Here is a 16,162-nt window from a genome sequence, read left to right as displayed (position 1 = left end):
GCACTGGCAGCCCTGCGCGTCCAGGGGCTCACAAGACTAGTGGGGCAGCGTGTCCTTCAGCTTCAAGTAAAAATGATAAGAGACGCCATATAACGCAACACCAAGCTCTGGAAAATGGAAACAACCCCGCCGAGCCTCCCGGAAATAGGCTGGATCCCTCTGCTGCCTCCCTATCTCGCCCGGACTTGTCTCCTCGCGAGCCGGGCCGGTAAACCTGGCATGAAATGTGTCAGTCGAGATGGCCAGCAGTGTCCTGCAGGGCCAGCTGACCGCCAGCCGGGGAGATTTTTATTTTTTCCTTAACCACGTTCCTTTTTTCCACGGACTGAATTATTTTTTCCTCTCATGCGTGACTTTCGTTTATTCTTTCCGTAGCGATGTGGACCAATGGGCGGGAACAGTCAGGCCTCAGCGTGCCCGCCGCCCGGCCCGGGTCACGCGGCGGCCCTCGCGGGGTGGCGTGACCCGCGCACCGAGGGCCACTCAAGACCGGCGCCGCGCTTCCCAAGGGGCCTTGGGACTGTCGAGGGGCACTTCTTATAAGACAAACAGACGAAGCTAAACTAGAGATATAGAAGAAATTTATATAACGCGCAGTAACACTAAGCAAAACACAAGACACCGAATAAGAATGATCTAAGTACATCGCATAATTGTTTTGATACTCCCGTCTTGGAAGAGTTAGGTTGTACAAAGGAGAAAATTCAGCACAACTAAGTAAAACAGATCAGTAAGCAAAATAAGAATAATCTAAGAACATCCCATAAGCGTCATGATACTTCCGTCTCGAGTAAGTAAGGTTACACGAAGGAGAATATACAGTAATATAGAAGCCGTTGTTCAGGAGACGTAAACACTATAGGCATCCTCGGTCCCTTTACTTCACGATGGACCGGCAAGGGAAGAATAGTCTACTTTAATCCCATAATTGTCTTGATAACTCCGTCTTGAAGGAGTTACGTTATGCAAAGAAGAAGATGCAGTAGAAGGGGAGCCGTTATTCATAGGACGTTATTCACCCCACATCCTCATTTCCTTTCCTTCACGGCGGACTGGCAGAGCAAGAATGATCTAATTTAATCCCACAATTGTCTTGATACCAACGACTTGAATGAGTTAGGTTATACAAAGAATATTATACAGTAAAAGAGGAAGCCAACACTCGAAATCCTCGGAATATTTACTTCATGATGGACTGGCAAAGGACAAGACTCTAAGGACAATATTCTCAAACATTTCTTCAGGCCTTAACACACCCACACTTGATAAGGCTTTCGTAGAGGCTGTGTTAGTATTTCCATGGGTAACTTTATGCTCATAGTGATAGTTGGATAAGACTTCTGCACTATGAACGTGTAAACACTCATGAGAACCCGACTAACCTCCTTTGTGGCCATTGGAAATAATTGTTGAAAGAGCCAAAAGCGTCTAAGCATATTTGAGTTAGGTCGGTATTTTCAGACGCCTCCGCCTCTCGCATTTAATGTTTCTAAAGGTCAAAAAGGAGATTAATCGTATTTCTACTATGTTTTCTTAGGTTCACGGTACAGAGGAAGGGTCAGACTACCACTAGGGTCATACAACTACCTTGGGAAATGTTTAGAACTCCTACGAAAGCCTTGTGAAATACGTGAACTTGGATACCGAAATGGCTGTTCTCAGACGCCACCGCTTCTCTCATCTACTTCTTCCAAAGGTCAAAAACGAGATTAATCGTGTTTCTACTATATTTTCTTAGGTTCATGGTACAGAGGAAGGGTCAGACTACCACCAGGGTCATAAAACTACCTAGGGAAATATTTAGAACTCCTACGACAGCCTTGTGAAATAGGTGAACTTGGATACCTAAATGGCTGTTCTCAGATGCCTCCGTCTCTCGCATCTAATTCTTCCAAAGGCCAAAAACGATATTAATCATGTTTTTACTGTGTTTTCTTAGGCTCATGGTACAGAGGAAGGGTCAGACTACCACCAGGGTCATAGAATTACCTTGGGAAATAGTCAGAACTTCTACAAAAGCCTTGTCAAATAGGGGAGTTTGTGTACCGATTTGGTTAAGAACATGACCCTTATTAGAACTAAAGAACAGGAGTGAGGCGACGTGTCAGGGATCAGAACGGACGCCACTCAGCACACTGCCTTGTGGGACGCGGATTACCGGGTTCAAGCGTTTATTACCTTCGTGTGCCGGATTACTGGCGCTGTGATGATATTACGAAGAATTACAGGTTAAGTACTTGTCATCAACACGGCCATGAGCAATATAGTGGCAGGCATTTATGTAGCAATTATTTTCTTCTCTTTTCGCTTCTCTCTCTCTCTCTCTCTCTCTCTCTCTCTCTCTCTCTCTCTCTCTCTCTCTCTCTCTCTCTCTCTCTCTCTCTCTCTCTCTCTCTCTCTCTCTCTCTCTCTCTCTTCTGTTTTGTCTTTCTTATATTTTATATTTTCTTTACTCTTTTCAATCATCTTTTCTCGCCTCGCATCATTTTTCTCTCTTTTCTCTCTTCTCTCTTCTATTTCTCTTTTCCATTTTCTTCTTATTTTTTTCTCTTTTCTTCGTTTCTCCTTCCTCTGCTATTTTCTCCTCTCCTCTTCTCTCTCTCTCTCTCTCTCTCTCTCTCTCTCTCTCTCTCTCTCTCTCTCTCTCTCTCTCTCTCTCTCTCTCTCTCTCTCTCTCTCATCTACAATAGGCCACGCAGTATATAAGACATTCTTCCTTCCTTCGCCAAAGAGGAGGAGTCTCGCGGCGCGGGGCTCTCTGTGGTCACCTCTTGGGCACCACCATCTCTGCCCCGGCGCCAGCTCGGGCTCACACCGGCGCCCAGGCTCACGTGTCGCCCTCCCCTCCACACACTTATTCTGATGAACTACTTCGCGCACACAACAAAGAGTTATTCTTCTATTTACAATCGCATTTTTCGAATAAGCAACTGACCTGATACGGTTTCTTTCTTTCGCGTGGAAGTAAAACACAGCTACCAGGCTCGAAAAAAAACATTCATTTGTAAAGACAGTTCTTTCGTGGCATAAATAAAGAACTGGTTGGTGTCCCCCCGTGATGATAAGTTTAATCATTAATAGCGTGGAACTCGTCGCTCGCTCCCACATCATATATAAACATTTACAACACACTTTGCGCCTCTTTTGTGATGTCTTGATTTTTATAACCCTTCTATCTTCTTACGTTGGAAAAATCGCCGCGCTGGACAAACTACAAACACGGAGTTTCTTAACATTTCCGATTGTCCGCCACACACGCAGAAGAATTATTGTCGGCAAGTATTCAGTATTCGTCACCGATCGAGTGTTATTTATATTATCAGTTCACATTTTCTATAAGTGATAAATATTTAATGAGGCAGCAAACTTAAATTATCCTAAAGGTGCATGGTCGGTCTTCGCCGGCGCAGAAATAAATTAATAAAAAAACAAACAAATAAGTTAACAAATAAATATAAACACCCCGAAAAATACAGCAAAATGATACAAGCGCAAACAAAAATAACTGACACGATCGATAAATTTAATTGGAAACTTACAAATCTGCCCCGTAAAAAAAATAATAAAGACTAATAGAAGATTCAATAAGTCCAAGACGTTATGTATGTCAAGGAAACACTAATCAGGAGCCACGAAATGCGTTGTATGACTATCTTTTAATATTTTTAGCATGACAGAAGTAAACGAAAAGCTTTACGAGACACCCAGGCGCGTACTAATTTATTGTTTTACCCTCTTCATGTTAATTAGTATGATAGAAGTCCGTGGAATGCTTTACGAAACACCCAAGCGTCTATAAATGTACCCTTCAAGCAAGTTCTTCATGGTTAAATATGATAATGAATAGAAGGCATTACCAAACATCCAAGTGCCTGGAAATCTACCGCTTAAGCAGGTTCTCCAATCTTAAATTAAATAATAATCCTCAACTCGTATTTAACTAGATGTATTACTAAAGAAATCAAGTGCGCCAAGAATCCAGGCAAGTTTAAGAAATATTATAACCTGATACTTGCAGCTTGGAAAAAAAAAAAGTTAATATCTAAGAACAGTTACGCAAAGGAATAAAACAGGCAAGTGGACCAAGTATTCAGCAGAGGACACGTTAGCTTTGTGTGATTGAGGATACGTAGCTTTGTGTGAGGCGAGTGTTCTGTTGGACGAGAAAAAAAAATATTCTAAGGCCAACACTCTCAACCATTTCAGGGCTAACACACCCACATTTGATAAGACTTTCGTAGAGGCTGTGTTAGTATTTCCACTGTTAGTTTTATGTGCCGAGTAATAGTTTAACAAGTCTTTTGCACCATGAGCTAGAAAATTACTCATGAGAACCACTATGTCCTTTGAAAGTATTTGTTGTGAGAACCGAAAGCTTGTGAGTAAGGGTCTAAGTGACTATACTCCCATTCTTGCGTTCGGATAGTGAAGAAAAGAGAATATTCGGAGTCAGAGGAGGAGGAAGACAAGGAGGAGGAAAGGAAAACGAGTTGAAGAAAAATACAAAAAGGAGCACAAACAGTAAGAAAAGAGAATATTTGGAGTCAGAGGAGGAGGAAGACAAGGAGGAGGAAAGGAAAACGAGTTGAAGAAAAATACAAAAAGGAGCACAAACAGTAAGAAAAGAGAATATTCGGAGTCAGGGGAGGAGGAAGACAAGAAGGAGGAGAAAAGGAAAACGAGTTGAAGAAAAATACAGAAAGGAGCACAAACAGGGAAGAAAAAAGAATATTCGGAGTCAGGGGAGAAGGCAGACAAGGAGGAGGAGAAAAGGAAAACGACTTCAAGAAAAATACAGAAAGAAGCACAAACAGGATGAGTAAAAGTTTGAGAAGGAAGTGGAGAAGAAGTAAAGAATAGACGAAATGAAAGAGTGACGATGAAGACAAAAGACAGACGGAGAAAGATGCTGAGAAGAAAATAGGGAAGGAGTAAGGAGCGAGGAAACGATTGAAGAGAAGAACAGCAATGACGATGTGGACTAATGAATGACGGGGTAAAAGACTAAAGAAGAAATAGGAGAAAGAGGAAATGGAGGAAGGGAAGAAATGCAACGACGACGAAAATTAAGAGATGATAAAGTAATGGTCTAAGAAGAAAGCAGAGAAAGTTAAGAAGAGAAAAGGAGAAGTGGAGGAGGAGAAGAGCAATGACGACGACGAAAACCTAAAGACTAGAAAGTGAGACGAGAAAGAGTTCTTATATGATACTTCCAAGACCCCTTTCGAGTTTGAGAGGAGAGTGAACGCCATTTTATACTAGTTAGTCACTCCTCGAAACAGATAAGCATCACCCTCTGAGCACCAAGACACCTCTGGAACCGTTTCTGAATAATCTTTTGGTATTTTCTCAATCAATTTAAATTCTTAAGAGGAGTTATTTTACGTGTTTGTCCCTTGTGTTTGTTTGTCCTTAGCTGTTCGGTCTGATGAAGAAAAAAAATAAGAAAACCTCTGCATGATGACCTAAGAATGAGATTACTACTGAAAACAAATTAAGTGACAAAGAGAGGAATATAGAGGAGACTAAAGGAAAAACTGAAAGGACACGGAAGATGGACAGAAGCAGGATATAGAAAAAAATAAGAAAACCTCTGCATGATGACCTAAGAATGAGATTACTACTGAGAACAAACTAAATAAAAAAGAGAGGAATATAGAAGAGATAAAGGAATAAACTAAGAGGACACGGAGGAAGGACAGAAGCAGGATATTGAGGGACGAAATAAGAGATGGAAGAATGGGAATAAGAAAACAAAATATATAGAAAGGAAAAAGTGAGAGCCGGCAGACAGAGGAGACATAAGGAAGGAAATGATGACTGCAGAAAGGCGAGACAGGAGGAGGAAAGAAAATATGAATCAAAGCAAGGGAGTTAGAGAGAACAAGAAGGAAAGCTCAATAAAAAGAAGGAAGTGAGAGAGAGGGCAAAAAGACGAGACAGGAAGGAAACGATGATTGCAGAAAAGGGAAGACAGAAGTAAAGAATGGAAGGAGGAAAGAAAGTAGATACCAAAGCAAGGAAGGAAGGAAGAACGAGAAGGAAAGCTCAATAAACAGAAGGAAGAAAGTGAGAAATGGCAGAAAGAGGAGACATAGACCAGGAAATAGAGGACTGTAGAAAAAGGAAACAGAATCAAAGAATGGAAAGAGGAAAGAAAATATAAATCAAAGCAAAGACGTAAGGGGGAACACGAAGAAGACAGAAGGAAGGAAGGAAGAAGAGGAACGAAGGAGGAAGAAGAAAGGAACCGAGAGTGTACAGACGCAAAGTACTGACAGAGAAAATAAAGAGACGAAGCAAGGAATCTGAGAAGACGCGAAACAGACACAGAGCAAGAGGAACTGAAGGTGAAAAAAGACTTGAGACGTGAAAAAAGGAATTAAGAAGAACATAAACGAAACAAAGGATCTAAAGGAAACCACGAAGGAGATAGAAGCAAGAAATAGAAACAGATGAAGAGTATGAAGGAGACTGAGAGAAAGAGATACATAGGGGAGAGAGAATAAGAAGCAGAAAGGCAACGAAGCATAAACAGAAGAAACAAGAACTGAGAGAGAGAGAGAGAGAATAAGAGGGTGGTGAAAGGAGCAGGGAACTAAATCGAGGAAAAAGAGAAGCAGGTGAAGAGCTTAAGAAGGACAGAAAGGAGAGACACAGGCAAGGAAAGAGAGAAAACGTTGAGGAGAAAAAAGAAGAAAGAAATTATAGATGAACGCAAGAGGATATACAGAAGAAAGGGGCTACATAAGAACTAAAGTACGGATAGAAAATAAAAGTAGAGAGAAGAAAAGAGAAGAAATAAATGACATATAAGAAAATCATGTAACTAAGGAAGGACGAACAGGAGAAACGGTAAAGAAACGAAGCCAAAAAATATTGACAAGAGAATATAAGAAGAGATATGACAGCAAGATCATGAAACTCAAGACGAAGACAAAGACGAAACACAAAAGAAACTCAACGAAACGGAAAGAAGAAGAACAACAACCATCGAAGTCTGGACCTTTCGTTTCTGTGGCTCTCCCAGACGTCAGAAACTCGAGGAACTTTGGATAACTCTTTTTATTTTCGTCTGTAGCCGGATAACCAAGTACTCGGATGAAGCTAATTTTCGTACATTATTTTTTCTACAAAGTTCATGTTAATTACGCAGGTCATGACAACAGCACGCGTCCGAATGTTTACCAGCGAAATATTGCGTTTGGGACAAAGTTTGGGACGGGTGAGACTTGGGTAACATCCTTCTGTCACCTCCTTCCATTCCGTCTCTCACTGTCTTCTTTTTGTTTACTGTCAGTTTCTTGTTTCTGTTTGTTATGTGTTCTCTTTACCCTTCTTATGCCTCTGTTCTTCCTCTCTTCTTCAGTTATTTCCTTGTTTTTCTATCTTCTGTTTCTTGTTCTTCCCTTTCTCTTCCTCCTTTCCTCAGTTATCTGCTTCTTTTTCTATCTTTGTTTTTTATTCCTCTGTTCTTATTCTTCTCTACCTCAGTTTTTTTGCTTCTGTTTCTTATTCCTCTTCTCTTATTCTCCTCTTTCTCAGTTCCTTCCTTCCGTTATCACCTTCTTCTTATCCTCCTTCAGTTTTCTTTGTTTCCTTTTATTCCTCGTGCTCTCTTTCTTCTTCTCATTCCTCTTCCATTCGTTTCATTCATTCATTCTTTTCATTCTCTCTTCTTCTTCCCTCTTCCTCAGTTCCTTCCTTCCGTCATAATTTTCTTGTTCTCTCTTAGTTTCTTGTTTCTGTTTTCTGCGCCTTCCTTCTGCTTCTTCTTCCCCTCTACCTCTTCCTCTCTTCCTCAGTTATTTGTTTCTTTTTGTACCATCTTGGGGTTTTTTCTTAGCTTTTTGTTCCTATTCATACTTCCCTCCCTCTGTCTCCTTCTTATTTCTCTCTTCCTCTTCATCTCTTTCTCATATATTTGCTACTTTCTCTTTCTCTCCTTTGTGCCCTTCTCTTCCTTTTCCTCTCTTCCTCGGTTATTTTCTTCTTTCTCTGTCTCTTCTTTGTCCCTTTCTCTTCCTCTTCCTCTCTTCTTCATTTATTTGCTTCTTTCTCTGTCTTTTCTTCGTGCCTTTTTCTTCCTCTTCCTCTCTTCCTCAGTTATTTGCGTCTTTCCCCATCTCTCCTTTATGCCTTCCCGGCGTTTCTTGCTTCTATCTCCTTCGTGTTACCTGCCTCTTGGTGGGGACAGGTGAGGCTGAAAAGGATGAGGTGATCTTGCTATTCCTTGAGGTTTTGTTAACACGGTTTCTGTAGAAGGAGAAATTGACTAGTGGCTAATGTATTCTGTCTTTCTCAACTTGACATGGCTTTCAGGTGGTGGATGCTCATAGGTTCTTAGTATTCTGATCTGGTGATGTTAAAGAAATTCTCGCTCATTGAGATTCAGTGAAAAGAAATTTGTGTAGATGAAGAACTTGACTCTTGACGACAATATTCTGTCTTCCAGAGCTCCTCGACAAGGCTAACAGATGTATGCTTGTAGGTTTTTAGTTATCTGATTTGGTGTGGTGAAAACAATGCCAGCGTCACAGGGCATTGTTATCTAAGGCTCACAGAATAGAAACTAATGTTCTATCTCTGTCTTAACTCGTCATGACTGTCAGGAGGTCCGTGCTCGTAGTAAGTAGGTTATTAATTTTTTTTTTTTATCTTGTGTGCTTAAAACAGTTCCCGCATCATAACACATTAGTCATTGAGGTTTGATGGATAAAAAATTGTAATATATATATATATATATATATATATATATATATATATATATATATATATATATATATATATATATATATATATATATATATATATATATATTACATAAAATAAAGTGCTCTATGTATCTTTCATAAATATGTTGTGGCCTTTTGTGACACATTATTAACCAAGGCATTCGGCCTGTAGCATTAAAAATGTCATCATTAATATCATTTTTTGAAATATATCATAAGGAATTACAAGAAATTGATCACTGAAGATCAGCGAGCAAAAATTTGTGCTCTACATGTCTTCCGTAAATAATGATGCGGCCTTTTCTGATATATTACTTACGATGACATTTTAAGTGCCGCTACAACATTAAAAATATCGTAACTTTAACCACATTTGCTTTTAAATTTGGCCAAAGCAACACCACAATGCATCCAGTATACCTTAAAAAATTGTAAGCCTTTCCTCATCTATGGAGGCGACTGGCCTTCTCGGCGGAAACGGAGGAGCGGCGTCTTCCATTTTGTGCCGTAATTTCCTTCACCCTCTCTACGTGTCCTCCCTCAAGCGTGACACAAGGCCAAGGAATGATGCTTCGTTATTTCTTAGCCTCCGTCACCTTCACCTGTGTTCGGGAGCCATGGCGGTGATCAGTTCTAAGGTGTTTTGCTAACCGATTTTCTATTTCCCATATGTCGTTTAGTTCCTACTTTCCTTGCATCAATCTTTAATATATTTCTTCTATTTATATCTTTAGTGCCCGTTTTTAATTCTTTACTTCTCTCATCTTAATATTCTCCCTCATTCCTCGTTTCTCTGTCTTCTTTCTGCATCTTTCTTACATCATTATCTATCTTGTTTCTGTCTCTCTGTATCTTTCTTACATCATTATTTAATTCCTTTTTTCTATTTTTATCTTTACCGTCCGTCTTTGATTCCTTACTTCTCTTTCATCTTAATATTCCCCACATTCCTTGTTTCTGTCTCTCCTTTTTGTATCTTTCTTACATCATTATTTAACTTTTTTCTTTTACTTATATTTGAGCGTCCGTCCATCTTGATTACTTCTCTTTCATTCTAAAGTTCTTCATTCCTTGTTTCTGCATCTTCTTTCTGCCTCTCATTACCTCATTCCCAGTCTCTCCTTCCACACCATAAACAGATCATATGTTGCCCTGAACCTAACCCGGTGAAACAGAACAGCAGCGACTCTTTCAGAAATGTGGAGGCAGGCAGTGTGTTGGTGAGTCACAAACCTAACACTGGTGGGGAGGTGACGGATGAGATGACCTGTGAATTAGTGTTTGCTTTCCCTCTCGTCAGTCACTAAAGCCACTATGTATGTCACCAATGCTCCTGTAATATTTGGCAGGGCGTTACGATGTGTGTGTATTTACTGTTTTTTTCCTTTTCCTCATCCTCATTATCTTCTTTTAATTTTTCTTCTTCAACTTTTATCTTATTTTTCATCTTCAACTTCGTCTTCTTCGTCTCCTTCTTCTTCTTCTTATTCTTATTCTTATTATTATTATTATTCTTTAGCTTCGTCTTTTTCTTTTTCAGCTTCGTCTTCGTCTCCTTCTTCTTCTTCTTCTTCTTCTTCTTCTTTTTCACTTTCATACTCTTCATCTTCTTTATATCATTCTCCTCCTCCTTCTTCCCCTTCTCCTTTTTCTCCTTCTCCTTTTCATCCATTTTTTCCTCATCATTTTTCTCTTTCTTCCTTTCGCTTCGTCCTTGGTCATTCATACAAGTCACTCTATAGCGCCCCTGCAACACCAGCCCAGGCGCAACACAATGAGGACCTCGAGGGAACCGGTTTCGGGTGTCCAAGGAGCAAGGTTCTGGGGCGGGGCGTGGTGGGAACACTCATATATGTATTTTCGCTCCTCATCTGTGACGTGCATCAGTAACCGGCATGCGTGGACGTGAAATATTGTCACTTCATGAACGCGATTAGGTATGTTACTGTCCTTGTCTCTTAGAAACAGGGGATTTGATGGCAACATAACACCGCTACAGTTTCATGGTATATGGTGTTGACTTTGAATACTTAGCGAAGAGGTATTTGGTGTAAGAATTTTGAGAATATACGTATAGAAATGATAGTGTGAGCTTCATATATCCATTATCTGTATATTAAGTCGTAGTATAATCATTCTGGCGACACATATTAATCACTAAGTTGAACAAGGCGATGTATGTGTCAAACAGAAACATGGATATTATTTACTACGTTAGAATTGTCTCTTGGAAGCAGCCTTGTGTAGATCTACTGGACTTTCATAGACTCCTTACAGCCTTGCGTATCTTGGTGTAAGCATAAGGGTGTTCACGTCCCAGCAAATTGAGAGGAACTGTGATGCCTCCTTGAACCATCCTTGGAAGTGGAAAGTGTTAAAATCCAACGTAACCAAGTCTCTGTTTTGGGGGGCTATATATGTTGTGCGATCAGGTGAGTGTGAAGGACGCGATGGTGTTGATATTTATTAGAAAGAAATTATTGTTCTCTTGTTATTGTGTCTATTTTCTGCAACTTTCTTCTTCTTTTACTTCTTCTTCTTCTTCTTCTCCAATTCTACCCCTATTCAGCATCATCCTACTCTCGTTTTTTTATTATATTCTTGTCCTCTCATCTCTATGCTTTTCCTTCCTTGCGATTGTTCTCTTGCTCTTGTGTATTTTCTTCAACTTTCTTCTTTGGCTTCTTCTTCTCAATTTTGTTCATCATTTCACCATCCTGTTCATTTTTTTTAATAATATTCTCGTTCTATTATCTCTATGTTCTTCCTTCTTCGCGATTGTTCTCTTGCTCTTGTCTCAATTTTCAACTTTCTTCTTCCTTTGCTGGTTCTTTTTCTTCTCCATATTGTTCACCTTTTTCATCATCCTATTCTCTTTTTTTTTATCATATTCCTGTTCTCTTATATCTATGTTTGCTTGCTCTTGTTTATTTTCTTCAACTTTCTTCTTCCTTTGCTATTTCTTCTTCTTCTCCATTTCGTTCGTAACTTCCATCATCCTATTCTCATTTTTATCATATTCCTGTTCTCTTATCTCTCTGCCTTTCCTTCCTCTGTGCATGCCGCGGCCTGATTGGGATTACAACAATATGCCAGACAGGCTCGGGAGGCGGCCGGGGCAGCCAATCTCAGGCCAATGACGGCAGCGAGGCCTTTTTGCCCGAACTAAAGCCTCTTGGTCTGATTAGCCGTGAAGTTATCAGTGATGCGCTAAAACTAATACTGCCACTACCGCTGAGGCTCCTGCTGCTGCTTCTACTGCTACAATAACTACTACTACTACTACTACTACTACTCCTACAACTACTATTACAGCTACTACTACTATTACCAATCACAAGCTTCTATATTATTTCCTGTGTTCATTTCTTCTTCTCCCACTTCTTCGTCTAATTATCAGTATTTGTAATCATTATCTTATCTATAATTATTTTTTTCCCATATTTTTTTCCTGTTCTTTGTCTACTACTATTACCGATCACAAGCTTCTATATTATTTCCTGTCTTCATATTTTCTTCTCCTAATTCTTCGTCTTATTATTAGTATTTATAATCATTATCTTAACTATATTATTTTTTTCCCATATTTTTCTTCTTGTTCTTGTTTCTTCTTCATCTTCTCGTTTTCGTAATCACTAGACGATACTGTCCTTATATGTTCTTCCTTCTCTTCCCAATTCCATCTCCTTTTCTTCTTCTCTCTCCTCCTCTTCCTCCTTGTCCTTGTCATGGCTCCCTTCCTCCTCCTTCTCCTCTTCCAATACCTTACAGCTTATCATTCAATAGCCAACAAAATATGGCAAAAATGAATAGAGATCGAATCATGAACAGAATTTCTTCCCGTTCTCTCTTCTTCATGTCTTCATCTTTTCATTTAATGGCCAAGATGCGAGACAAAATTCCATTGCACCACTGGTCTTGTGTAGTGCAATGATGAATATTTAATCAGCTATTGAAGATGAGAGGATTGAGATAACAGACTTGGTTCGTCTTAGAGGAACATGCACGGCTTCCGAAATAAAGATGAAACTGCACCAATCATGAATTAAAATCCCGACTGATCATAATTCTTCACATAAATGCATTAGGACCACGCAGCTCTAGAAAATAAATTGCTTCTTTGAATTCGATTAAGACGGCATTACGGGATATTGCAGGTTAAACATAGGTAATGACTTCGATTAGAGAGACAGTATTTTCTATTATAACTTCTTACTTATCCGATTTATTTCAGGTTATTTATAAGTAATGACTTCGATTAGAGAGACAGTATTTGCTATTATAGCTTCTTACTTATCCGATTTATTTCAGGTTAATTATAAGTAATGACTTCGATTAGAGAGAGACAGTATTTTCTATTATAACTTCTTACTTATCCGATTTATTTCAGGTTAATTATAAGTAATGACTTCGATTAGAGAGAGACAGTATTTTCTATTATAACTTCTTACTTATCCGATTACAACGTTTAAGCAGCCACAGAGAGAAAATTCCATCGCTGTTCTTCGCCTACTTTCCTTCTACTTATTCTTCTTTATCCTGCCCCTTCCTCTCTTTTTTCTTCTTCTCCTCCTCCTCCTCCTCATTCAATTCTTTTCCTATTCTATTCCTTAGTGTTGCTTGACCCTTTCTTCGGAATCGTGCACGTATACCATAATTCTAAAACCACTACCATTGCTGCGGTTACGACAATTGTTCTGATTTATGGTGGTATGACATCTATTACTAAGCTCTTGAGTATCCTGCATCTCTGAGCACACTAAGACCACTATGATTATGTCGGTGATGAGGTTTAGGGTGGTATAATATCCTTTACTAAGCCCCTTGACATCCTACATCACAAAGTCCTAGAGGAAAACTATGATTATGATAATGCTTTCGTTCAAGATGGTATGGCATCCTAAAACAAGCTCCTCGGTATCCTACATAACTAAGTACATAAGGAAAACTAAGATATGACGATAGTTTGGCTTGGGTGGCATAACATCGTATCCTAACCTGCTAGATATCCTGTTATAACGAAGAGACAATAACAATATTCCGTTTAAGCGTATAAGCGATGAAAATATTCCCTGTTTTAACGAGTAAGTGATCACGAATATTTCCCGTTTTAGCGAATTGACGATAACAATATTCCAAGTGTAACGAATGTGATCACAAATATTTCCCTCGTTACTCCTTCCACGAAATCTTGTCAGACTCCAACCTCACCAAGTCAAGACGGCAAAAGGGAGTCCAGCTCAGTTTGTCCCTCTCTTCAGACCGTGAGGTATGGTTATTCTGGTCACAATATAGACAGCCAGCCCCTACGTCGATCCTCCCCTCCTGCCTGACTGATAAATTAGTGTCCGGGGAGCCTTGAAGAAGATAAACTCTCCTGACCCGCTTATCACAGTACTTGTATCGTGTCTTGGGTTGAGGTTCCTGACACACCAACACCTCAAGGACCAAAGACTCGTATGTGAGAGTGTAGTCCTTTTAATATATTCCTTCCCCTTTCTCAGCTTGCTCCTTCTTCTAATTTTTTTCTTCCTTCCTTTCTTGTTTTTAATTCTTTCCTTTCCTTTCCTTTTTCTTCAACACCTCAAGGACCAAAGACTCGTGTGAAAGTGGGGTCATTCTATTTGTCCTTTTAAATTATTCCTTCCCTTTCTCAGCTTGCTCCTTCTCATTTTTTTCTTTTCCTTTCTTGTTTTTAATTCTTTCCTTTTCTTTCCTTTTCTTGACACACCAACACCTCAAGGACCAAAGACTCGTGTGAAAGTGGGGTCATTCTATTTGTCCTTTTAAATTATTCCTTCCCTTTCTCAGCTTGCTCCTTCTCATTTTTTTCTTTTCCTTTATTGTTTTTTAATTCTTTCCTTTTCTTTCCTTTTCTTGACACACCAACACTTCAAGGGCCAAAGGGTCGTATTTTAAAACATTTCGTCGCCCAAGTTCACATATTTGTCATGGCTTACGTAGGAGCTGTAGGCCTTTTCAGGGGTAGTTTTATGACCCTGGTGGTGGTTTGACCCTTCTTCTGTGCCACGAACCTTAAAAAACACTCATGAAAACCCGATTGATGCCCTCTTTGACCTTTAGAAATAGTTGATGTGAGAAGCGATGGTGTCTTAAAATACAGCCAAAAGACTCGTGTGAAAGTAAATTCATGATATTTGTCCTTCTTTTAATATATTCCTTCCACTTTCTCAGCTTTCTCCTTATAATTTTTTTCTTCCCTCCTTTCTTGTTTTTAATTCTTTCCTTTCCTTTCCTTTTCTTGACACACCAACACCTCAAGGGCCAAAGACTCGTGAGAAAGTAAAGTCATGATATTTGTCCTTCTTTTAATATATTCCTTCCCTTTTCTCAGCTTGCTCCTTCTTCTAATTTTCTTCTTCCCTCCTTTCTTGTTTTTAATTCTTTCCTTTCCTTTCCTTTTCTTGACACACCAACACCTCAAGGACCAAAGACTCGTGTGAAAGTGTAGTCATTCTATTTGTTCTTCTTTTAATATATTCCTTACACTTTCTCAGCTTTCTCCTTCTCATTTTTTCTTTTCCTTTCTTGTTTTTTTATTCTTTCCTTTCTTGTCTTCCTTCTCCCTTCCTTCCTTCCTTCCTTCCTTCTTCTTAAATTCCCCCTCTCATATTTCTTTTCTTCATTTTCTTCTCCTACCCATTCTCATCTTTCTCCTTCTTTGCCGTTCCTCTCCTTCTTTTCTTCTGCTTATTCTTCTCTATCCGGCTCCTCCCTTTCATTCTCCTCTTCCTCCTCCTCCTTCTCCTCCTCCTTATCCTATTCTTTCTTTTTCCTCCTCTTACTAATCTTTCCACTTCCCTTTCCTCCTTATTCTCCTGTTCTTCTATTATGTTTCTTCTTTATCTTATCCCATTCATCTACTCCTCCTTTTTCTTCTCCCCTTTCTCATCTTTCTTCTTCCTTGTCTTCCTCCTCTTTAGCATCCTTTATCCCACTCCCCTCCCTTCTATCTTTCTCTTCCTTGTGTTCTCCTTTCTTCTTCTCCTTTTCCTCATCTTTTTTTTCCTTCCATGGCTTCCTTATTCCTCTTCCTTCGTATTGTCTTTATTCTTTTCCAGTTTATCCCATTCTTCTCCTCCTTTTCTTATTCTTCTCTTGCTTCTCTTTCTTCTTAATTGCCTTCCTTTCCTAATTTCTTTCATTCTATTTAAACGCCTTTTATCGACTCCTCCTTCTCATCTTTATCGTCCTTCATTTTTCTTCTTTCTCCTTCTATTTATCTTTCCCCTTCTTTATCTTATTCCTCCTTCTTTCTTCCTACTTATCCTCCTTAACCTATTCCCCCGTCCTATCTTCCTCTTCCCTCTCATGATATTCTCCTTTCTCTTCCTCTTCTTTTTCTTTCCTTTTCCTCCTTCAACTTCTTTCCTTCTACTTATCCTCCTTCAACGTATTCCTCCTTC

Source organism: Eriocheir sinensis, chromosome 22, assembly GCF_024679095.1.
Source record: "Eriocheir sinensis breed Jianghai 21 chromosome 22, ASM2467909v1, whole genome shotgun sequence".
Classification (NCBI taxonomy): Eukaryota; Metazoa; Arthropoda; class Malacostraca; order Decapoda; family Varunidae; genus Eriocheir; species Eriocheir sinensis.
This window is presented reverse-complemented; position numbering follows the sequence as displayed.